The sequence below is a fragment of the Lonchura striata genome, chromosome 1 (genome assembly GCF_050655825.1).
Source record: "Lonchura striata isolate lonStrDom1 chromosome 1, ASM5065582v1, whole genome shotgun sequence".
Lineage (NCBI taxonomy): Eukaryota > Metazoa > Chordata > Aves > Passeriformes > Estrildidae > Lonchura > Lonchura striata.
The window spans coordinates 24,718,602-24,745,174 of NC_140703.1; the positions used below are offsets into that span (position 1 = coordinate 24,718,602).

Consider the following 26,573-nt stretch of genomic DNA (forward strand, 5'->3'; position numbering starts at 1 on the left):
CTGCGCAAACCATGACACTAAAAAAACTAAGGTTTTACTGTATCAAAATGTCACTAAGGTCTGCCAGCATCACACCACACATACAAGTAACTACTGCCAAAGTTACTCGTTGCACTGGAAGAGAAGACACTTTCTGCCCTAATCTCTTCCAACAACATGGAGATAAACAATAGAGGAACAATTTGCTGTCTATGACAACTGATGTCTTCTTCCTCTCCAAGAAAACACCAAACTACCCATTTACTTCCACAGTATGCAGGTACCTGAGGAAAAAAAAAAAAAAAAGAAAAAAAAAAACCCACACAAACCAAAAACTAGTCTTTATCCAAACACAACTTCTCTCTGTTAAGGAAAGTTTCCAATGTTTCCCCTATCATTCCTTCTCTGTCGAAATATTGCAGCAAACCTGCCAACAAAAAGCAAAATAAAATTTTCTCCAAGTCCCCAACAGCAAGCAATAATGTCCAGCAGATATGACATCACAGTAGTAGAGATGTTTAATAGATTTAGTCAATCTTTGTTCTTTATCGGCTCCTATGGCCAGAAATGTAGCCTCTCTTGACATTAGAGACACAGACTAGAGCTGTGCCCGTCTGTGACTTTGTGCAGCATTTCAGGACAGGCTGCAATAGATTGATTTTAAGGCCTAAGTGCTTATCTCCCTCCCCTTCATAATCCTACTAATGGTGAAACATATTCTGTACCACTAGAGACAGCAATGCATTTATTACTTTGTGGACAATTCAGGATTCTTTTATTCCATTTTTGTCTTTCAATACAGACAGTGGTATTGTGTTCTTCAGAGCATAACTGCCAGCTAGGCCAAGCAAAATGAAAATGCAACTTAGTATTTTTCACTGATGATTGTTATTTCAGTTTGCTTTTGTCCAGAGCCCAAAAGATTTCTGCATCACTTTCCCTCTAGTGTGGCTGTGCAGACGTACTTATAATCTCAGAAACTCTTCCCACACAAGCATATCCTTTGGCAAAAGGATACTGATAAAGATTTCAAGTTCAGTTAAATCTATTGTACTTTCACCCCCTCTAATAATGATTTACCTACACAGCACTGCTGTCTTCCCAAAGGCTGCAGGAACAAGCACAGTTCACCGCTGTGTTTTGGGCAGAACAGATGACACAGCACCTACAGCTCTCCAAACCTGATCTCCATCTCCACACATCCACACATTCTCACCTCATCAGATCAAAAAAAGATCAGAAAAACAAAAGTTTGTAGCCTTCGCAGAGTACATGTCATCAATACAGAGGGTTTGGCAAAAGCTGCAAAAGACCTGCAAGTCCTGACTTACAGTCTCATCACCATGCTCAGACTCCCTTATTCTTACTGCATGAGATAAGGTGTCATCTGTTCAGTGGCTAACTCCCTTTTCCCTCTTCTTCCCTCCTTCTGCCCGAGGACCCAGGAGCTTTTACACATACACCACGTGGACGGGGGGGGGTGGAGGGGGGGGGGGGCGCAGAATCAGAAAGAAATTAGAGGCAGCATGCACTTATCAGACTATTTCCTGGAGAGCAAAGAGGCATGTGTACAAGCCTAGGTCAAGTTAGAAGCTTTTAAAAGCTTACTAAACAGGTCCCAATTTGGCTGCAAAAGAAAATGCCATGATCCTGTTCTCGGAGGCACCACAACCAATTATGTGCATTGTTTCACACAGATATCACTTTTGGGCCTATTGATGCAAAATTTCACATCACTTCTAACTGACATGAAATACCAGCTCCACAGATGAGAAATAGAAGCACAAAGCATCAGCCAGCGCATTCTGCCAGAAAATCCTGGTGAGCAAAATACAAGAGAGCACAGGCACTGGGCTCCACTGAAATTGCCCTTGAATAGGAGCAGTATTCTGGCTGAGTTCTTCAGCCCTGCTGAGAGGCAGAATATGTCACCTCCAGCTTGGGGCTATCACAGGGTTGCTATGCCACCCTTGAGATCTGAGCTAGTATTTTGGCTGATGATCACAGTGCAGTGTGGATGCGTGGCACTAGATCAAGGTGACGGCGCTCTCCATGGCATGGTGCACACACACAACTAAAACTGCAAGCACAAAAAAGAGATAACTGAACTGATATTTTTCATCTGGTAAATGATGTTTTTAATTCTTTTTTCCCTCCAAGATATAAAACTATTCTTTAATGTTCCAAGATGGCTTAGGATTTATTCCAATAATGGACACACAGTTAAACACTGCTAAACCAAGCTTAAAAGTCAGCCCTGGATAGATCCAAATGCAACTTGTGGCTTTGTGGGGAAAGAAAATAGTAACTACTGGATTCTCATCTAACTGGTACTTTGTCAGTATCACAGATTTCCAGAAACCTTGCCTATTACTGCAACCAAGAGTAAGATCAAGTCCACATCTTCTTGCTGGTCTTTGTGCCTTGAGACGAGGGAGGACAAGAAGCAGACAATCTCTGCAAAGGCACACGTAAGTTGGGAACAGATGTTTCCATATGCTTTCCCTGTCCTGACCCTCTACAGCCCTCCCACTAGCACACTTCACTTCTTTTCCCCCCTTCTTCCTCCCGTGGGCTTGGAATACAGACGAGCAGTTACTGTCACAGCCAGCAGCCACAGAGATGCCGTACAGTACACAAACAATTATTTGGGGTTTGGTCAGAAGCTAACATGTGCACACAAAGTCAAACACAAGTATGAGCTGAGCACAAATAGCTCTGCTTCCTCAACTCCCAAAGCTTTAACCAAACATAAAAAATCCAGGTCTAACTGTATCTTACAAAAATATTAAACCCACACACACAAAGCCAATAATATAACCTTAGCTGACAGACTTTTTTATAGCACTCTTATGCTCTCCCAGATTAACCTTTAAAGCTTTAGCCAGGTTGCTAGGTTGCTAATTATGTTTTACACATCAGAGATGTCTATATAATAAATAAAAGAACAAAGAAACAGAGTATTATAAATCCATGCAACTCTTCTGCAAGCTGTGGTGACAACACTGCTCCTTCCCAGTCTGTTTCCCCTTTTCCTTCAGCTCTTTTTCCAGAAGGAATTGAAATATAAACAAGCCATGGAACATGTTCTGGGGGTCAGAGTTCAGGTAATTTTCTTCTCATACTTTGACTTACACAATGGAAAGGTTTCAGTCAAATTGAGCTGCTCTTCCTGCAAGGAACAGAGCATCATGACTGAGTTGTTTTGTTTCTTCACCTCCTTTTTAAAAAGCCAAGACTACAGAAATACTACACAGTGCTTGAAAGAATAGAAAATTATTAATAGAAAAATATGCAACCTAGTACTAAATCAGTTACTCGCTCACACCACTTTGCTCTTTGTCCGCAAGTACCTGCAGAGTCAGAGGACTGAGGTCAAGCCAGCAATCCTTCTTAGGTTTCCCAGAAGAAAAAAATGGAAAAAAGTAGGAGAAATGGCTGGAAAAAGGCAAATTAGTCAGGTTTCAAAACAGTTCAATTAGAAACCCTACCTGGCTCATCATTTTTTCCTCCAGGAACTATGATCAATCTAAACAAATAAAAGGTCCAACCAGAAAATTTGATCTGTATTTATTATGTGCATACATTCACTGTTGCATTAAGTTCACCTTAAAACATGCCACACCTAGTCTTCTAACAATGCCTAGGATATCCAAAACATCCTGGCTGATTTAGAACTAGTGATTTAACCCCAGCTCTTACTAAAATGGCTGGAATTATAAAACTAAATCTACCAGTCAGGGGGAAACAAAGAACAAATCTCAACACTAGGTTAAAATAAATCCAAGGAAATAATACACACAAAGAAAAAACCCACAACACCAAAGCCCACACACAAGCAAAATTAGGGCTCTCAGGGGCATGGAAAAAACATGGTAAGGTTTTTGTTGCCTTCCCCCCCCACCCCCCCACCCAGTGGATAACAGAGGGTTAATTTTCTTGCTTCACTACCAGCACCTGAAGAATTAAATGCTCCCCATCTACACTGACAATAAATCCCAAGTAGATCAGACTATTTTCTCACTTCACTGTAACAGTACCAATTCTGATCCATACTGGTGTCAGAATCTGTCCCTAAATAGAAACAGATGCTTTTTGTATGACTAGTTTTCACAGTAATATTTGTAAACCTCAGTCATGACAAATTTCAAATGCACTAGGACTCCCATCATCAGATGGCAGAGCTTTTTACTGTATTTTTTTTGTCCATATTTCGCTACATTTTAAAAAAGAACAGGTTACATTACTCGGGTTTGTATGGATTAGGAAGCACAAAAAAATAGGTGTGAACATGCACCTAGCCAGCATACAAAACTGTTACATTTCCATTTAAATAACATGCCAAACATGTCTGTAGTCAGAGCCCCAAACACAAAATATTTCATTTTTGCAATGATGCTCCCTGTCTTGCCTCAACTGCCAAAGAAAAATGAAAAAAACCCCTATCACCACCACCCCAAAGAAAGCCCCAAACCAGCCACCAAAAAATCCCCTAAATCCCCAGCTGTATGTGATGCAATTTGCCCCACTAGCAAATTCTGCGAGTCAATCTGCTGCAAGGAATCTGTGCAGAAGAGAGCTCTGGGATTCTCAGGAATGCAGCAAAACAAGTAAGTGAAAAGTGTAAAGCCAAATTAATTCAGGGAGAGAGGAAAATGGAGATAAGTGGTAGCACTTACCCCCACACTACTACAAAATCTTGGAAGCTTGTCACAGTAGGGATCCTGACAGATCGGGAGAAATCTGCAGTACACCAGCAGTTTGAGCAGCTTCTCTGATAAAGTTAAAGCCTTACATTTCCCAGTGCTCTCAATGAACGCACTGACTTTGCCTTTGGATGAAAATCAGAACACAAAACTTCAGTGCTAACTACCATCAGAAAACTAATTTCACACTGACAGTGCCACACCGGAAAAACTTGAATATTGTAAACATTAAGACTATTTTCACAAGCCTTCTTTATACACAGCTTTGTTTTCTTAGCACTGAAGTTCAAATATATTATCTACAATAGCAACAAAACCACCCAAAATAAAAGCTCTAATGAGGCACTTCATAATCATGAGATTGCTCTGTGGACATAAAATGTTTTAGAACTCACAAAAAAACATTGTACAGTTTGCCTCAGAGCCTGTATCTGATCCCCTAAAGGCTTTTAGTGCTTTGTTTTGTTTTTTAAATGTGACAGGAAAAACTACCACATAGAATATCCAAACAGTGCATATCCTGAGGACTGAGCGCTACAAGATACACATCAATGCAGAAAAATGTAGGCCTGTACAGCATTTAACACTAGGTAAAATCCTGGCATCTTCTCTGAATGGGAAAGGTTACCAGTGAGTCTACATGCATAAAAATGTTAAAAAAGATAAATTGTTTGTAAGGTAGTGAGCTTCCCAAGTGGAACACAGATTAAGGTGTATCTGAGTTCAGCATTTAGAGTATCATTCATCGTGTTTCATTAAACAAAACTGAAATCAAATTTATAACAAAGAACAAATGATCAGGCTAAACAGTGTAAACCCAGAACTGGAATTCTTCACAGGGCAACTGTTAGTTGCTGTAACAGAATTCAGCCCCTTGCAGAAGTTTGCACATGTTCATTTATGTATTTGTGTGTATTCAGAGCAATGAAGTGATACTACAGCAATCTGTACTGCAGCGCCAACTTCTAGTGGGTATCCATCTTATAGTGCAGCACATAGCCCTGAACTATGCACTTCAGTTTTCTTACCCATGCAAGAGGAAAGCTAATTATATCTGATGGTAATCTTCAACTGCCATCTGTCTGGAAGGAAAGCTGCCTACATTAGTCACTACAGCATGCTGGGAAAGCTTATATGCTTTTTTCAGTGCTACAAAGGCACCCATTTAGAAGACTTTCAGACCTCAGTCCTCACTAAAGGTTAAACACAACCTCTTTCCTCCCCAACACTGACACACTGCTTCTTTTTTCCCCTTTTTTTTTTACTTACGGGAGTCAAAGGTGCCTGTCACCCCACCCACACATCCTCCCTGCCGGTCTCACAGCCCTCCTGCTGGGGGCTGCCAAAATTCGTAGAAGGCCAGATGAGAGCAAGGAGGTAGGCGGGCAGCCAGGCAGGAAACTGAGGGGAGGCTTGAAGACAGGAAGCCTGGTCACTGCTAGAGCAGTGGCTTTACACAGTACCTTCCCCTGCATATCACAGCTCACTCGTTTGTTTTGTTCCTTTACAATCCAAGTCAGGTTTGTTGTAGGTGAAACAGTGTGTCTAGTTTTGCTGTTCAATTCTGTTTCACCAGTCCTTAAATGCTACAGCAAAATGAAGAGCAGTTTCTTCAGGAACACAGTCTCTTTAAAGAGATTAACCTCTCCTACCTGATCTTCTCTGAGCACTGGATATGCTCAGGGCTGCATGAGATTATCTTCTCTGGTGACAAGAGTAAGAGTCCAGTAAGACAGGGCTCACCCCACTGTGAGATCACAATAGGGCAATGGATTCTGTGGCACAGATCTGCTCTCCCATAACCAAACTGGCCCATGCTGCACAGTAAACACTAAGTCTAACACTTCCTTCAGCATAAATTTGAAGTCCTCAAGAGCAATATACACTGCACCTGCTGTGTTGCCTAGTGACATCTTTTCTTGCTAGCCTGACCACACCAAATGCAGTTCAGCCTCAGCATCACCATGTCCTATCAGATTGCTATCCATACCACAGATGATGCAGAACTCCATTAGAGCATGAAATGCCATACAGTAAAAGGCTTTTTGTTCTGTTATATTGCATGTGTTCTCAGCATGAAATGAGATTTATGCAACCATACCCTCTTCGTGTCCATGCATGCCCTTTTCTTTCCTTCCCTAAAAAACTTTTGAACCCCTTTGGCTGATTTTAGTCAAATGCAAGAGATCAGGAACCTAATGTATTTGAGACCTCCTCAAGTTTGCAAAAATAAACACCCAGCTGGGTAGAACAAAAAAACCTCTATAAATTCATTTTCCATTACATATAAGAAAGTACATACAGCATAAAGATATCAAAAATATGGTTTCATTTTACCTTGTCACATAACTGTGTGGTAGAGGTATTACAAGACCATCTAGCCACTGAGGAAAAAAAAGTGCTCTAATTTTGAAATGCCTTGTACATACATGTAACTGTCCAAATTTCCCAAAGGAGGTGTATGAAGTTCAACAACTTAGATACCCTTTTCAGCACTTAACAGGTAGTGTTAGCCAACTTCCATCACCCAGCTTCAAAAAGTCACTTCAACACTAACCAGTATTTATTATAAGTAATGTTCTCTGTGAAAACTGAAGAATGAGATATTCTATTTCACTTTACATTTCTTTCTACAAAGCCCTGAACATTTTCTATTTAGGTTAGAAATCTTTAATACAAAATCTACCTTAGCTGGAGGCTAAGCCATCTAAGAACTGATGTCCAAAGTTGAAAACAAATCACAGCGTGCCATTGGCACAGAAGAATGAAAATAACTATTGTTTCAATGAAAATGAAGTAACAGTATTTCCTTAACATGTACTACAAGAAAAGGCAGTCACTCTTGAGAAACTGTGCTAATAGTATGTACACTAACCAGCATTTTAATCAAAACACGGTTTACACACCTCACCTGTGCTCCACAGCACAAGGCGAGCAATGAAAACACAAGAAACACTCTGCTATGTCAGACCAGTGTCCATCCAGCCCAGTTCTGTCTCCAGCCGGAGATTACTTAGGGACAGCATTTCATGGCCATTTTGTGTTTCATTCTCATTATCCACCGATACCCGCACATCACAACTTTCGGAGAATGGAAAATTAAAACTGCCATGGATGGTTATAAAACAGGGAGGGGGTAAATGACAGGCTTATAGAGCATTCCAGCTTCTCAGCTGAGACAAGTGTCACCCTAACGTACAAAATACTGCAAAACATTTGGGCAAGCAAAAGAAATCAAACCCGGGCTTTTCCCAGATACAAAATGAGAAGGCAGTAACTTGTCTACACAAGGGGCACAATCCAGACTAGCTACCACATGCCAGCAAGCCTTGTGCACATTCAGCAATCTGGACAAATCCTAACTTGTTCCCATACTTCACCCAAGTGGATTTAATATTATGTCTCCATTTAATCTTGTGCAAATGTGTTCAAACAAACCTTACAGCCTATCTCCCATCTACACCACCCTGCTGGTCTCAGTCCCACACATCAACTTCAGACTACCCAAAGCACTGCAGAGATAGAAAGGATGTTTCCAGGATGCTCAGATGTGACACTGGTGGATGATACGAGGTTGGCAGGTTCCGCAGCTTCAAAGAACCAGGAAATACCTATTTTAACTGGCAAATGATGAATAAGGTTTCATTCACCAACAGCTCCTGGGCAGCAAACATATTTCTGTCTCTTCACTGCAGTGAGAAAAACCCACAGGATCTTCTCTTGCACTGTGCTTCAATGCCCCTGTTCCAAAATAGGTCAATTCCTCCACAGACATCATCGTGTAGGCAAAAAACTGTCAGTACAACCCACCTTGAAAAAATTACCTGCCCAGGAGGGAGTTAAGTTAACCTACAATTACATAAGAAAATAAAAGAAAAAATATTATGGCAAAAATACAACTTCAATTTCTTTCTTACCCTGTGAAAGTGACTTCTCCCCTCATCCCACATGTGATGCAATTTGTATTTTATACATATACACACACACATGAATTCCATATTGACTATTAAATGGCCATCACATTTCCTCTGCCCAGCTCTGCTAGAGCCCAGGGTAAGCTCATGCCCCTCACACCATTCTCATTTCACTGCTGGCCTCAGGACTCTGCAAAAGCAGGCAAACAAGCAGTGTCTGGATACCTCTGCAATGCAAATGTCAGTCTGTAGATCCAGTCTAACAAAGAAATTTTCTGAGCTCTGCAGTAGATCTCTGTTTCAGTGTTTCTGACCTGTACTCACAACAAGGGCTAAAACTATTCTTTTAAAAGTGAGTTGAAGAGTCTGTGGAAATCTAAGACTGCTAGCCACATGCCTCACAAATAAAGTTTTCTAATGGCTAGTGGCCCAAAAGAAAGCAATACTGCATCTCAGGAAATGGAAACTTACACTGCAAATCAAGAGATATTGAGTTTCAGTGATTAAGAGAGACCATAATTTCACTCCTGCCTGCTCTTAAAACCAGTTCCTAGATTACTCCATTCTGGCCCTCCTAACAGAAGGGAAGATCAACTGGCTCTGTAGGTTTTCCAGCCTTCCCTTCAAAGTCAGAGCAAGTTGAGAGTATTCAATTTTTTTTTACCTTGCTCTTCCTGGCTCTCCATTTACACTAGAAGGTAAAAAACAGCCCTGACACACCATACTCCAGTTTTACTGCTGCTGTTAGAGACTAAACAATTCCACACAAACTTAGTGTATTATCCAGGGACACTCACAATTTGCTCACTCTGTTACAGTGCTGTAAAAGGGCTTCCTCACAGGATACCAAGGCTTCATTTTTGCCTCCGAGACCAAGGAACAACTGAGATTGGAACACTGAAGAGGCAATCCACCTGAGCAAAATTAACTTTAAAAGGACGTGGTATTTTAGAATGATAGGTACAGAGCACAACAAGAAGTACTCCTGAAGAGTATTTTACCACATTCTTTACCTGCGTTTTTTCAACCTATTTTTCAAAAGGTAATAACACTGCATGCGACCCATGCATTCCCTGCTTTTGCTTCACAGCCCACACTAACTAATATTGCCCATCACTTTTCAACCTCTCTGTACAAATACCACTACTGGTATCAGTGATTAATACACTAAACAGCAAAATGAGAGCTGTTGAAAAGTGACTTATAAAGAAAACAACAGCATGCACATCCTGTTTTCCTCTAGACCTCAATATACATCAAATCAAGAAATGCTGAGGTTTTAGGCTCTTCTGGATGATAAAATAAAAATTTAAGCTTTAGGAAATTCACACAGCAAATAATATGTTCAAGTAGCTTTATTTTATTTTATTTTTATTTTCAATTCCTTTGAAGACTGAATAGGTAACGCAAGCAACCATATGCAACATTGCAAAAGTAGAAGAAACTGGATTAAAGGGGAAGGTTAAGGGGGTGGTTTATTCTGCTACACAGCTGCTGGTATTCTGAGAAAATTGATAGTAGAAAAGAGACACTCTGAAAAAGGAAAAAATTCTGTACATTCAGTTACCCCATAAATTAGTTACTCAGTATTACTATACTATAGCTTATCTATAAAACTAGAGAAATTGATGAATAAATTATTCAAATGAATGACAAATTACATGTCATAAGCTTGAAAAACTAAAGTCCTCCTCAAAATACAGGGTACACTTCAACCAATTTAGTTGAAACAGTGCAAACATCTGTAGGGAAAGTTCTCCGTAAAAATGGTATTTCAAAAAGTCTTGAGCTCATCCCTAAAATGCATTTAACTAGGGAGGCAAGGCAGAGTATCTCACACTACACATGAAGCAAAACCTTGTAAGTAAAATAACCTTAAATGTTAATGTACAAAGACAAACCTAAATCCTGTGCTACAGCTAGCAACCTATACTGTGGAGGAATGAAAAAAAAAAAAAAAAAAAAACACAAAACCAAGAGCCTTTCTTCAAAGCCCTTTTAAATCAATGGTGTAGACAACCTCATGGAGACTCATGGTGGTCTCATAAGTTTTATCTTCAAATGATCCATCTGATTCCATCCTCTTCCAGGCCAGCGTATTTGAATCAACACTCAGGACCATATGAAGCAACACCAAGAAGAAAAACACAAATCAGCCAAAGCAGGTTTATGTTAACTTTTCCAAACCTGTTTTGGGGAGACAAACCAAACTTTTACCAAGAGACACCAATCACAGCATGCTCAGAAACCAACAAAGAGAACAAGCCTGAGATAGGAACACTAACTGCACAAGTAAGCGATCACAACAGCTTCTATCCAAAAACAAACGCCTAAGGAAGAAAGCAATCACTGGAAATCTTCTAAAGCTGCCTCTGCTTGCGAGCTATCAAAGTCTTGAGGAGGAGGTGAGGGAGAAGCATCTCAAGCACTTTCCACTGTGAAGATCTGTCACCACATCAGCCACTGTATTTCCCTCTTCAGCCAGGCAACTCCCCTGCAAAATTGCTAAAACCATTACTTAACAGCAAACACAGTACCTAGCAACATAATGTCTTGTCCAACACCTTGTTCTAGCCAAAAATTCTGTAACTCAATTATCTCCCCACCTGTTTATAACTTAGGACTCAGGTACTGGTGATCTTTCTTACAGGTTTTAGTGTCTCACCTGAACACTCTGCAACTGCTCCCATGGGCACATCCGCAACTGGCAAGCAACTGGCAACTGCTTCCAGAGAGAGCTTTTCCTCCTACCTTTGAACAGGTAGAGATAAGGACACTAGGCGACTCAAGAGCCTCGGGGGATGATTCATACATCCCACAAGCCAGAGAAGTCTGCTAAAGCCAATATGGCCTTCGGTGAGACCTGTAACTTAGACACCTTTAATTCTGCTGCCTTAATAACAGCCATAAGCCTAAAGTGTAACTTAATGGACTGTTTCAGTTCAGCAGAGACAGATGAGCCAAAAGAGCAGGTACTGCATCAGACTGGGGAAAAAAGGTAAGCAGATTTATTTAAGTGAAATAAAAAACAGAGGTACAGCTGGTGAAGTCCTACATGTGAAAGGAGAGTTATTTTAGTTTTACAGCTATCACTTCTGAGACCTAGTCAGACAAGCATATTGCGTGTTGATGGGAAGGAAACCCTGCTCCATGTACATGTCCTTTTCCTTCAACACCTCTCTGGATTTAGTTCTTTCAGTTTAGGAGTGACTAGTCTAGTGCCATGGCACTCTCCACAAAAAATATTTTATATATACATTTTATCTGTTAACATTTTCATATTTTTTATCTATAACATTTTCACACAGTTCAGCTGAATTATCAGGTTAAAGTAAGTAATCTTATCCCACCACAAAATTCAATCTTAATAGTTCTGCAATCACACTACACAAGAATAGCTCAGTAAAGCATGGATGAAAAGAGACAAAAATTGAAGAAAACTGGATAGAAAGTTTCAGCTGGGTAACAACACAACAGGCACAAATCTCAGACCAGACACTCATCTCCCTGAAATTTTTGAGAAAGGGCCGCAAGACTGATCTCACCACTTGCTCTCATTAAAACAGAAACAGCACCCCCATTGTCAAATAATACTACTAAGGCAGAGGACATAAAACTTCCAGGGTTTGTTTCTTTCCTAAAACGCAAATAATGGATTTGCATAGCTTAAGGCAGAGTCTACTCACAGACCTATTGTTCCTTCCCCGAGGCCTTCGGGATTTCCAAGGAGTAGCTCCCTTTTAGTACCCTCGCTAAAAGCAATCTTTTATCCGAACCTGCCTGACCGGCAGCCATGCCAAAAAGGTCGTGGATTACCCGAACCAAGCAATTCAGCAGAAGCCACGAAATCCCCGTCTACTTTACTTATGGGTCGTCGTGAGCTCCGCCGGGAGGCTCCCCCTGCGCGGGGCTGCTCTGCCCGCATGAGCCCACCGTCCCCCAGCCCTGCTCTGCCCACCTCGGAGCACCGGGCCCCGCCGCCCTTTATCCCCCTATCTCCCCACCCCTCTTCCCGCACTCGCCTCCCGCGATTCACCGCCCGCGGGGAGCCTCGGGGCGGCTCTGCCCGCCGCCCCGGCCTGCGAGCGAAGCTGCTCCGGGTAGCCGGGCGAAGGCGGGCGGTTCCCCTGGCCCGAGCCCACCAGGAGCAGCCGGGAAAATTCGGGCGGCCCCTTCCCTCCGTGAAGGGCCCCCCACCGGAGCTGCCTACCTGTGTGCGGAAGCGCACGGCTGCCCGCCGGACCCTCCTGCCCTCCCCGCCGCCCGCCGGGGGCGACACCCGGCCCCGCATGCGGACCCGGGCAGCGCCTCAGCCTGGCCCCTGACCCGCTCCCCGGCGCCGGCCGCCCGCCTGCGGCATCAGGCGCATCCAAGCGCCGCCGGGAAAGCGGAGGGCGGCTGCACTTCGGTTTCTGTCCGGCTCATCCCCACCGGGAACCGGCTTCCGGCTACACCACCGTGTTAAGAATTTTCTTCCCGTGAAGTTCCCAAGAATCTCTGGGAAGGGTCTGGGACGTCTCATCTCACCAGCTCTCAAAACCGATTAAAATTGTGTTCTCTTCAAAGGAGGCTTGTTAGAGGCAGGCTCCATCCCTCTGGAAATTCAGTTTAATTACTTGAATGTTTGCACCGAGGAACACGCTGATGTATGCAAAGAGCCAGCTCTGCCTTTGAATACGCAGTAATTTACATAGAATAACAATGTTTTTGGCAGCTGCTGCCATCAACATTCACCTGAAGGAAATTTTAAAATTGGAAGCATGGGTACAAACTCTACATGAGATTAAAGCTAGCAGCTTTCCCGTCTAAAATGACGCAAGAAGATCATGGAACGGTTAAGGTTGGAAAAGACCCCTGAGATCCGTCGTGTCCAACCGTGGAACGTCCCCGACAGCCGTCACATGTCCCGTGGCAGACGCAAACTCAGGAACAAGCACTTCAGCGCACCCAGGCTCAGGCACTAGCCACGAGATCTACTCAGCCTGTGCACGGGTTACAGAACCACACTTTATAAACCGGGGGTGTTCACTTACCGGCTGTTAACAGAGCATCTTATTTTATCTCTACATCATCCCCGAGAAGAGGACAGAACTCATCGCTTCTGCTCAGGGCCGCCCAGGCTGTTGCTGCAGCCTCTGGTAGGTCCAGCCCGGTTCCCGCATGGTGGTGCTTACGACAGGATTCAAGAGGAGGGCTTGTTCATCTGAGCCCCGTCTGCAAGAGAAAACGTAGGAGGCACGTTCTGCTTTTAGACAGAAATTTTTAGCTCGAGCCTGCTGAAATTTCCCTTCCATTTAAAGCAAAGCCCACCAGAGGGAGGAGACACTCACGTGAAGACAGATAAAGCAGACGCTACGTCTTCCCCTCAGTAGTGTCTTTTCTGACTGTAGTCAGTCTTTTCTGACTGACTTCCCTGCGGAGCCGCAGACACTACTCTTCCTCCTTCTCCTCCCCCTCCTCGGGCCGGCGGTGGTGGGAGACTCGCAAAGCGGAGGACAGCGAACCACTCCCAGCCTCCCGGAATATTACCATCTATTAAGAAACTAATCACCACCGTGTGTATGTCGAGGGGGTTTGGGATCCTTCAGGGACGGGATTCTCTCTCCCCTAATACCTTTGCCCCCTGTCATGAAACCCTCGGGAAAGCCGGCACGGGAAGAACGACCCCCTGAGGAGCTGCTGCTAGGAGCAAAATGAAACACTACCCAAAGGAGGCGGGAATCACTGGGCTCCTGGAAAATCTCTCCGTACCTCAGCGCCCAAGCGTCTGGGACTGGACCTTACTATTTCAAAAGAAAGTTATTAAATAATTCTCCCTCTGATAAAGAGGATGAAAAAATGTGTTTGTTTGGAATCCTGTGCTGCATGAATTTTATGTTTTGCCCAGAGGAGTGTATCCTGCTAGAAGAAATCTGAGGGGTTGTTAATAATTTAATTTTCCTCTCCTGTTTCTATCTTTATGATCCTGACTGCTTCCAATCTAAATATTCTCTTTATGATGCTTCTGTGACCTCACAGTATATTTTTAGCATCATATCAGAACAAGATGCTCCCTTGACTGGAAAAGCAGCTCCTGCTTTTTGATGGCTGTCATTGGGAATGACCAAAGGTGGATTCTATTCTGTGCAGCACTTTTCTAAAACCTATGTGTACATGTAATAAAAATAACAGATTGAAAGCTGGGAATTTTTGTTTGTTGTTCAGGGGCTATTCCAGTTGTTAGCCTGCCGAGATGCTTTTCAATCTGTTCTGGGCTGGGAACCAAAGTTCAGACCTCTGTAATTTGTCTTCCCTTGAGCTGAAAATACCTTAGTACTTTTCCCTCTCTCCCAAGAGGCTCCTCAGGTCTTCATCCTTCACATCCTGCCCTTTACAAAACCAAGCTTCTTCCAATTATATAGCTAAATTATGTACCGTCTAAAGTTACTTTATTTAACTCTGCTATATCTTTTCCCATTAGCTCTCTGCTTTTCAGTCCTTACCCTTCAATTCACCTAGGTATCAAAGGCACACAATCAATTAAAAAGCAAAAAATCATTAAGGTTGTACAACAAAGGACTCAGAATTAGGATTTATTAGAAGACCAATTTTGTGACTTCATGTCGATCCCCCTGCTCATGTTTCAGAACATTCTTAAATTATGTAGTCCAGTATTATTTTTTTCTTGCCTTGCTTTATTTTACAAGGCCTTGTCTTTGTTTAGAATACAGGATGGATTTTCAGGATATATCAGATTTTTGCAGAACAAGATGTTGGAGCTATTCACCACAGAAGAGTGTAGGAAACATTGAGGAAATGGATGGTATTCCTGCCTCTGTTCCAGACAGGATGTGTGTGCTGCAGCTGCAACTTTTGTGCATGAATTCATGGGCAGGAGCTTCTTTCACACTGGATAAGGTAGGGTATCAGTACCAGTCCAGCAGGGATCTCTGAGCAGGCTGACCAGCACAGGAGGAAGAACAGGAACATGCTGTGGGCAAGACTGAGCCATGGCTCAGAGGCCAGCTCAAATTACTGGTGCACCTCTGAAGCGAGCGAGACACATGCAATGTGGTGGTGCCATGTGGCAACTTAGAAGTCATTTGATTTTACAGCTGACTGCAAGTTGTCAATTTTCTTGGAGTCTTGCATGAGGCATCTAACTCTAGGAAGAGCTGGGTGTTCACAATTGCAGCCCAAAGTCCATAGAAGATACAGTTCACTCACAGTTTTATTCCCAGTGTGTGTAAGAAATACAAAGAATTGTCTCTAAGGTATCTGAATACACCTTTATCTGGAATAAACTGTGCTATATTAGTCAAGTAATATAATACTCTAACTTGCAGTGATGTAATTTCACTTTAATTTCTTCTGGCAATTGTAGCTATCCCACATCAGCATCAGAATGAAAGCTGGTGTATGTTGTCATCTCAATATGTTGAGCTAAATTCAAGGATTCAAATGGCAATTTGAATAATTAATATAATGCAGAAAAAGTTTAGTTCCTAGTTGTTTCCCAAATAGTCTGTACAAGCAAGAAGTCAATAACTAATCTGCAACCCAGTGAATTTTTGGGTACAAAGTACAAGGAAAATATAAGGAATCATTGGTATATAGCCTATTGCAAACAAATTATTTGAAAACAATGAGAATCTTTCAAAATGCTTTTGAAATGGTTGACTAGCAGTAAGTCAAAGGAATGCTCCTGCAAACAGATGCAATGCATGTGACCAAAAAGTCAACAGATTTGCTCTTTCAGTTGAAAATCAACATTCCTGACACACAAACCTCTCCCCAAACCAAAGATAAAACCCCATAAATCTTTAAATTTAAAATAATAAGTAAAATGAATCTGAATAAAATATAGTTATATTTTAGTTCCAGAAGAAACCATGCACCTCCTCAGCCATTACTAAACTAAGAAAATGTTGTTGCCTCTTCCCCATCTTGCAAAATCAGAGAAAAACAAAGAGGAAAATTACAGGAAATGGAAGGAAAAAGTGCCGAACATGGGAAAATCAAAAAAACTAGAGAGAAGAAAGCATAAAGAGAATGGAAAGTTGCAGCATCACAAAAATGATTTACCCATCAATCTAATAAGAAAGATGACTAATCAAGCTGCGTGTAGGCAATGCACCATATCTATAATACACATCTGGTCTTAGAAGTAAAATGCAACAGAACTGTCACCCTTCATAATTACTTTGGGAGATAATGCATTTACAGAATACAGATTGTCACAACATCCTTGTGGGTCCCTTCCAAATCAGAATATTCTGTGATTATGTGATCCCTTCTCCACCCATCTTCTAGCTTTACTGCCTACCATCACAGTCTGATCCTAATCTTTATGTCATGCCATGAGAACTGCCCTGAGTCCCACGCATGCCCAAATCTCTCCTACTGAACTCCAAAACGTGTCTCAGCACGACTCTGTTTTGTACAGGTTCCCAGATCCCTTGCCTAGGTGCTCGGGGCTGCCCCCAGGTGCTCTTCACTGTAGTTACAGTTCCAGTTATAGTAAGCACCAGTTATAGTAAGCTTTAGTCATCAATCTGTGGTTGGATGATGTTTCTTCCAGAGACTATTTGCCAGGAAAAAACTTGCTGAAGCCTGTCCCACATGCTTTAAAAAATGTGGTTAGTGGTTGTAGCATATCTCCTCAGAACCCAGTGTTTGTCATGAGCTCACAGTGTGCAACCCCCATCTGGTTTGAGGTCACTTGTTTCAAGACCTGGTCAACCAAAGAACTGCTGAGACAACCAAAGAACAAAAGTCACGACTTTGACTGCTTTCTCAGGCCCCAGGGCCTGCCTTTGCTGGGAATTGCAGAGTGCTTTCCCCTTCCCTGGCCTGTGCATTGCTCCTCTACTCAGTCTGGGAGACAGGAGACCAGCAAACAAAACATGATGTCAGGAAATGTCCTCAAGGTAACCCAGATAGGCTGAGACAGCCTCCCTTTATTTTTACCCCAGTAAAATGCAATCTGGGGTGGTGAGCACATTAGGAAGTGCCATTTGCCAACCAAAGTGAAGCCTTTAATGCACATGTTTATGCTTGAGCATCTACAAACCCATGAAGAAATACATTATCTAATAGACACTAGGCATTCTTGTGCTTCATTAGGCATATGCAGAGGAAGAAATAGGTCAAAGCACACCCACTTCAAGAGCATTGCAAACAAAACAGTAGAAAGAAAAAAGGAAAACTGTTTGGAAAATTATAGAAAATGTGTCATGAGCAGCTTGTGGTTTTCACCAGGTCAAGAGCAACATTAAACTTCAGGTTTCACTGCACCAATTGTTCTCTTGTTTCCATTTAATTACGATGTCATACGGAATTCAAGTTCTCTGCTTGTCCCTTCATCCTCCCAATGGATGTCAGCATACTGAGTTGACTCCACCTCTATGCGTGTCCATGGGTAGCCCAAACTGAAGCTTCATGGCGCCAAAAGCAGCAAAGCAGGCAAGAGCTGCTGCTTCCTTCCCTGGCAGAAGACAAACCTCTCAAGATCCAGTTCTCCTACCCATCTGTCTGGGACACAGCAGTCTCCTCCCTGTAGCTTGCAGGCATGCAGTGGACTTCTGTTCCCAGAGAATGTCAGCTGTGGCATCTAGCACAAGGGAAATCTGGGAAAAGGAGAGAGGTGAAGGAGTGCATGGGAGAGATAAGCAGCTGAGGGGAGTAGCAGGGCAGTGGGAAGCTCTTATGTGCAGTCTGCTGCTAGGTCACAGCCCCAGTGCCAAATGCAGGGGGGCACTGAGCTCAGGAGAGAACAAGTCCTTGATCCTGTGGCTCTGGGTCCCTACCCACTTGGCCTGTGTGTTCAGATGACTGACATAAGCTGCTTCCGGAAGATGGAATCCTTGCCCTTTTATGATAGCTCTGTCAGTCCTACCGTACCATGCCAGGACCCACTCTCCTTGTCTGCTTTCCAAGGAGAGGCCTGCATGTAATATGCCTTTGCTGTTTAAAGCACAGCATAATGCCTGGTTTATTTCTGTGTTAATTTTATGAAAATCTTTCCCTGTTTTTCCCGCTGCGTTCCCATAGCACAAGCTCTGGTTCTGGCCTTTAGACTCCCAGGTTTTTGTCCTGTGTCCTGCTGGGTTCACCTGTACAGCCAAGTCATTATTTCAAGTGCTCAGGCAGCTACTGTAGCTCTCAGATATATAAAACCTTTCCACTTCAAACTTTTGGCCCACTTCTTTGGCCAGTGTTAACTGGCCTGGATTTCTTTACTGGTTTGCTGCCAAAGATCTGGGAGCAGGTGCACAGTCTTTCTGCTAGGTACTCTTCAGACTGGTCTTTACTTGAAAATAGGATGTAGCAAGTTAGTACACAAAACAGGGCTATAAAAGCAATACAAATAGCTATGATTAGATTCCAGGGAGAAGGAGAGTGAGAAGTTAGGAGAGCTTCTGTAAGTCAGAAATGTTATGACAAACTGCTAGAAGCCTTGTCATATGTGAACAGCATGCCAATTTCAATGAGACACAGATACCTACTGAGAAGCATGCTTTGCATGTTTCTTATTTTTAAGACTTCAAGTTTCACTATAAGTCTTGGATGTAGGCAAAACATGGGAAAATTTTAAATGCATTTCTTTCCATGACTGACTTAAAATTCCTGCCAGATAATGACCATGGCTAGTGAGCAAATGGTTACTTGCCACAGTTTGGAAGAATCAGTAGGAACCCACACAAAACTAGGCTGGTGGCACAGGAGAAAGAATCCTCCCTTCATGGCACTCCAAGTTGAACAGAGCAATCCTATGGCAGAAAAGGCTGGCTTAGTCTCTGTAACTCAGGAGAACAATAGCTCATGGAACAGACTTTTCTTTTTTGCTGCTCTACTCCTGTTCCAAATGGAAGCTAGACCTGATCAATAGGCAATATCCAAGCCATGTGCAATCTTAGTACAATACTCCTTCTATTTCAGTGTTTAGCCATTTCATCCATGCAAGTGGAAAACATCAACTGATCTTTGCAATTTGTTAAAAGCCATCTGTCAGTTAATTCACAATCATTTAATGAATCATAAAATCCCCTATTGTATGGATACAGGAAGCTCCACTTCCAGCAGCCCGAGCCACCTGCTCACAGCCTCTGTTTCTTGGGGAGTGGTTGTTTTTGATTTGGATATATCATTGAAACCTGGCCTTTCTTGTCTGCAGCTAAAACATAATGGTTCAAGAAAAGGTCTGTCACTGAGATATTATTATAGAAACACTACTGGGAATTGTGCCATGGCCAATTTTAACTTCCCAGATACTATTTGGGAAAAAAATGCTTCTAATAATAAACTTGGGCCTAGCTAGCCATGTGTGTGATAGCTGCCAGATTCCTTCTCAGTAGTCGCTGAAACAAAAAGGGACAACCTGAAATTAGTATGGAATGAAGACACTAAGAAAGAACTGGTAATCGAAAACTGCATTGGGCTGTGTACTCAGCAATGGTTTCCATTTCCTTAGACAGAATAACAAACACAAGCAAAGGGCAAACACAAGCAAAGGTCAAACAAAAGCAAACTGTCAAATTAAGGAAACTCACTAACAAATTCACCTTGACTGAAGAGCTGGAATACTTGACTGTGGAGGGAGATTGGAATAGATCTGGTTCAAAGATACAAAAAACATCTCAATGTATATTTTCCTGTCAAGAAAAAATCTTATTGGGAAACACTTTAGACCTGCATAAGTGAGGGAAAAAAAAACATTTCAGAGAGGTTCTTAGGAGTTAGAAATAGTAAACAATCATGGTCAACAGAGATCGCTTTAGAGCAGAGATGCATAGGATTAAGGTCAGTTTTGTCAAAAGTCAAATGAGCTGGAACATGCAAAGACGATTGAAGTAAAGAAGAAATAAATCTTCAACCACTCACAGAAAAGGAGAACACGCCTTAGATAGTATTTCCCTAGCAGAGGCAGGGAAGCAGTAATGCAAGTGTACAGAACTCTCTATGGTGCTTCCCCTAGAACACAGAGTATGATTTGTGTTCTCACACTTGAGAAGAAAGCAGTTCTGGAGAAGATACAGAGAAGTGTTACATCGAGCATGGATTGTCTGTCTTGTGAGAGCAGCTAAAGAATGCTGGTAGGAGAACAAAGGGATATAAACTGACTGAATTTGACAAATTCCTTGCCATAGCAGAAACCTGCAGACTTGTTGGTACCCTTTCTGTGCTTTCTGCTCCTCTGTCTGTGGCACATCATCCTTTGTTTGTTGGGCCTTTTCCTACAATCCTCAAGTTTGTTGTAAAGCACTTGAAAAGACCCTTGGCATTACATAAATTGGTGGGATATGAAGGAAATGTTTTATGGACATTTTTGAACAAGAAATTCACTGTGCAAGGTTGCATGGCCATGCCTCATAGGGTGGGGTTCATCCAATAAAATTGGCATAATTTAAAGCCAAATGCATTTCACCTTTCTTCTTCCCTTAAAAGCAGGGAAGGGCTAGGTCAGAATACTTACACACAAAAAAGAGAGCTCTTTGTAACGGGACAGTGGATGTAGTAACCTTGCTAATAAAAAGCTGCAAACTCACACCTTCTCTTACCAAAATATACCCAGAATTAAGCAGCTTTCAGTTATATTACACCCGGCCAAGCACAGCATATGTTTCCACAACTACTTGTGCTTTTGAGCTGGTTGTTGAACTTGGTATGACCATGTGGGAGTATCTTATCTCCAGCAAGTACAAGTGAAGCCAGTTATCCTTGCAAAAGAAGTAGTGACAAGCAGGCACTGCCCATCTATTATTCACAGCTAAAAGCAGAATCCACCTCATTGCCTCTTTTAACAACATTTTTTTTTTTTCTTCTAAAGAGTCTTTTGGGGTTTGTTTAATTCATTTTCTTCTTTTCTATTTTAGTAATTGGGAAACTCAGTTTTCTTTTAACTTTCTTATGAATCTGCTCTAAACCACAGCAGATTCTTGCCCTGAAGGCATGCAAGAAGAAGGAAAAGATAATTGCAGAATTAAATTACCTGTGACAAACAGCTTCACTTTATGAGTTTATGCAGTTGTCCCATGAGCTAGATCAATTTGGGTAGCACAGTATTTGGGATGGTCAGAAGTCTCTAAATAAATTCTAATGTACAAATGTGATAGTTATTTCAAAATAATTCCACCTAAATAAATAGCTCTATTAAGAATTTCCCATTATTGTGCTTGGTAGGAGCTGCCAGGAATTAGCCTTGTATCCCCACAGCAAACAAAGACAACCTTGGTCAAGTGTTGCCAGTAAGATTTGCTTAAATATATACTTAGAGCTGAATTAATAAACCAGAGAATGCTTTATAAAGTGAACATCTACCTTTAGGTGACAGAAAGTTTGATCCAAAGTCAACAGTAAAGTCCAAATCCCACAAGTAGATATGTTCTTGTAACTCTCGTCACATTGAAGAATCATAACCATAAACATGACAATTATCCCACTATTATTGTGCCACTGTTGCTGGTGAGAAATCGCAATCAGTGATTTACAACAGAGCATTACAGAGATAATGATAGAGCAATTTGAGAGCAGAATCTGGATCATTTATGCTGCAAGTCAAAAGGAACACTTGATTGGAGAGAATGGTCCTGTGACAGAAGAGTCAAGTAGCACAGGATGCTAGCAGTTGCAGAAGTTACATGCCTTTCATTTTTTGACAGAAGCAGAAGTGATCTTTGCAGAAGTCATACCAAGGATTAAAGACACATTTTCAGAATGAAGAGGAGTCATAAGATTTTATCTTGTCCAGGATGAGCTTTTTTGCCTTTACTCTTTCCTGTGCTTCCAGTTTTCTACTCCAACAGGCTGTTCTTCTTGTTTATCCAGTGTTTATTCACTGCTTGTGATCAGTGCTTCAGCATGGTAGATAACACAGCCTGCTTTCTGAACAGGCTTTCTTCCATCTAAAATGTCTGCAAAGTGGATTATTACTAATATACACCAAAATAACTATAACTTGTTACTAGAACTTGCCTGATTATTTTAGATTATCTTAAGATTTATCAAAATGTCTTTCAGTGATAAGAAGCTTCTGCAAAGTGAATGCAAGTGAATGATGTCATGTGCCATTCTAAGTGGAAACTTTTTGCTTTTCATAAACAAAAAGGGGATTTGTTTGGCCTCTTCAAAACACATGCTCAGTCATGTCTTGAACCAAGACAGCAAACTGCTCTCACATACATGATAACAGCCATCTTGATTTTTCAGGTTTTCAAGACCAGTAGGCAAAAACAGGAAGAAGACAAGGGTATTTGAAGGTAAAGAAGAAGGGTGACTTAAGAAAACCTCAAAATTTTGTTGAAAAGGGGTTGGTTTGGTTTTTCTGAAACTGCACAGTTTTAGTTAATTTTTTCAACATTACCTGCTATTTGACAATAACTTCTATTTATGTCCAAAGTGTCTGGAAAAAGAGGTTTTGGGCCAACACTGCAGTTCAATTCAGACACATAATGATTTATATCAGCCTTCAGTTGCTGCAACCAGTGTGTCTTGTGGACAGCTATCAGCTGACTCTGAAAGCATTTCAGAGCTTAGGAATAAGAAGATCAGGACAAGCTGTAGCTGAAAAACTAAGGAAGGGGATCAATTTAGTTTTAAGCTGGTTCAGATGTGATGTCAATGTGAGACACCAAGAGGCAGAAATTCCATGAGAAAAGTCGTATTAGCTGCATCTGACTCTGCAGCCAGTCACTGCTGCCAGTTTTCCCTGGGAGGTTCAGCTACTGTTATGCAGACTGCTTGCTTCACCTCATCTAACTGTTGTAGTTGCTAGCACATTTTTAACAATTACATTTTCAATCAAAGTCAAGGGGCACTTTTCCTTTGGGATCCTGCTTGAACTCCTGCTGATTTACTCATTAAGATCCTTGTAAGTTCAACAGACAAACTTCGGAGAGTGCTCCCAGTGTCTTGGACTGCAGTCAGCCTCATTAGCAGATTTTGTTTTCTTTCAAAGTCAGGAATATTAGGAGCCCAGCAGATCCTGGCAGCTTTCTAGGGAAGGAGTGTCTGGGATTTTCAGATTCCTTGCCCTCAATAGTTTAAAAATCAAAGTATGTCAGGTGCTTCCCTCCCTCTCCTGCCATCCCACTGCATGCACTGAAAGGGAAGGTACAAACAAGCCCCAGCTTCTATAGCCAACCTAGAAGATTTTGAAATTGGAAGCTCTCATTTTCTTAATCTTCCCAAGTCCTAATTTGTTAAAATCAGCAACCCAACATTTTTCAGATTGTTGTTCTGTGGAGAGCTTAGCAATTATCTTTCAATTCAGTTTGGAATGAAAACAGAAATGTCAATTTTCAAAGTTGTCTGTGATGGGAATTGACTGTTTCTCTTCCTGCCTCTGGTTTGGGAAGCATCAGAATTGTGTCTTTGGAGAGATAGTGCACAAAAGGCTTCTCTCCTTCTTCAGTCTTCTTTTTACCACCCACATCCCTGATTTCTGTCCAACTCTTTGGCCATTTGGAAAGAGACTTCCCTGATCCTAGGATATGCCCTCATAAAAAGTCCATCAATACAAAAGAGAAAAATACCCCAAAGAATTAAAAAAAAATGTTTTTGTTGTATGGTATAGAATCTGTGAGCCTGATCTAAAACACTGAAGGCCTCCTGAAAACCACTGAAACACTTATTCTGATTTAAACTGAAAGCTAAATTTTACAAAGGGGAACAAAATAAGAAGCCTTCTATAGACCAGCTCTTCTGCAAGTCAGTGAGCAGAAAGCTTGGGTTGCTGCATCCCTGTGTAAACAGCTCTTGCTGGAAAGGAGGATTGGGAAAAGGAAAAAAAAAAACTTATTTTGAGGTAGCTACCTGTTCCCAAAGCAAATGACCGAGAAGATCTGTTTTTGCACAATTGTCCTAATCCATTGTTGATTTTGCTGGTATTCTTTCCATTTTGATCAATGTAACTTTCCTGAAGGCCTAAATGGGAAATGATTACTTCTTTATGCATTTATTTACCTTCAGAATCTCAACAATGATCCTCATGCTCCATAGAATAGGACAGCTGGCCAAGCTTTGTCTCTAGCCACTCAGACTCTTTACTCTGACTTGGTTGTACTGATTTAACTAAAGTAGACTGACATTCTGAAATTAAATTAACCACCGATAATAGACTGAACTAGCTTCAACTGTTGATGACTTAGAAAAAATACCCACAAATATTTATTAAGATAAATTGATTGAGTCTAACTAATGCAACCATCTTGATCATCTTCTTCTTGGTTTCTCAGTCTTGCATTATTTAAGAAGGGCCATGACATGAGCTTTTTCCTGGAAAAATGCATATAAAACAATTGCCTCAGAAGACTTTTCTAATTAGGGTCCATGTGGTGATCACCTAATAAAAGATCACAAGGTGGAATGGAAAGAGATATAAGGCAAAAACTGTTACACTTAAAGCCTAAAAATGCTTGGTAAAGCAGTGCTTTTGTGTCATTTCATTGGTTGGGGTTATGCACTTGCTTCATATGTCAGTCAGTCTGCTGGTGAAAATATTTAATGATGTTTCCTTCCAATCTAGGCACTTCACAGTCTCTTTGCATCAATAAAAACTGAATAATGGCAGAGCTAGAAGAACAACTAGGTGAGTTTAATATGTCTGGGTTAAAGTAGTTTTCTACTTGAGACCTCATAGTGTAATAAACACATGCAACAAAAATAAATACATGGTTCTACACAGTTTCTCTATCACACCATGTGGTTTCACATATTGCCATCTATTATGCCATGGATGCATGCCATATGCATGCAGTACATACCAAAAAACCTGGGTTAGTGTACACTAATGAGATACCTGATCTGGTAGGAGATTAGAAAGAGCAGAGGGAACACAGGTGGGCTGAAGTAAAAGCACAGCAATAGGAGGAGACACAGCAAAGGAAGAAAACTATGATAGAAAGAAAATGTATGTGAAGATGCATTAAAAGAATAAGACTGAATTAAGAGAAGAAAACAGTAAGATACTCCAGAATTTCTTCAATAAGTACACTTGAATAACTATAAAAGTAATAAACACATCACCAAAATGATTACTAGGGCAGAACTCTCAGTCCAGTTTTCAGGCCTATACAATTCACTTTTCACTTTTGACAACTTTACCTGGAATACAGGCTGCTTTTTGCTGGCATTAGACACATCATGGCTACCTGGTGCTTACTATTTCAGAGAACATTATGCCACATGGACTCCTCAGCCCAAAAGGTTCCTGCATCACTGAAGATTGCTTATGTGATCAAACGTTATACAGCAATGCATGGGCCAAGACTAGGGTATGTCTTGGAGCATATACATCCCCAGGCTTAGACCTGAATTCTGCTGTCCAAAAGGGAGAACTGAGCCCTCTGTATCAGAACATTTGTATACGCAGCCACGGACTGGTTATGAAATAGCCACAGGGGCTCAAGAATAAAACAACCAGCCCTCTCTGTCTTTGCTCCCTCATGCATGTTTTGTAGGCATGAATAAACTTGAAAAGTAGCCAGAACATCTTGCATTCCAATCCTTGCCTTGCTGGGGACTTCGGTGTGACCTCAAGAAACCTATGTCTGATAAACCCCTGATTTCAAGTTTCCCTATCCTTAGAAGTACAGCCTCTATCTTGTTAGCAGTTTTTCTAATTGCTGTTGCTTTCCTTTTGTTCATAAGGAGTGAAAGCAATTTAGATTCTTTAACATACCCTTCAAAAAAATCCTGCCCCAAAATCCTACATCCAAGCTCCAAAGCCAAGGGGGATCTTAAGACACGTTAAAACAGCCATCAGGCTAGTGTAACTTGGGCTGACTACAGTAGTTGAAGTTTATAGAGAAGACCATAGTGGAACATAAGAGGCTTTTCCCAAGTTCTGTCTGGAATTGCTGTCTCCACTGTTATTTCAGGTGAATGCCAATGTAAATTCATCACATGACACCTTCTGATGTACAAATGTATGTTTTAGTTTTTGGACAATGATAAAATAGCAATGTATGCATACAACTTTAACTTCTGTATGGAG

At 41.6% G+C, this 26,573-nt stretch overlaps 1 protein-coding gene across 13 annotated transcripts in view; it reads right to left on the minus strand.

Annotated features, from left to right (window-relative positions):
• Nucleotides 1-26,573, minus strand: part of ST3GAL6 (ST3 beta-galactoside alpha-2,3-sialyltransferase 6) — a 100,990-nt gene that overhangs the window by 35,487 nt on the left and 38,930 nt on the right. The window contains exons 1-2 of one of the 13 annotated variants that reach the window (XM_085571742.1): nucleotides 13,930-14,795; nucleotides 13,633-13,813 (exon numbers count right to left, since the gene is read on the minus strand). The gene's annotated coding sequence lies outside the window, so the exon portion shown is untranslated. The other 12 variants (XM_085571788.1, XM_085571794.1, XM_085571752.1 and 9 more) reach the window with 12 other exon arrangements.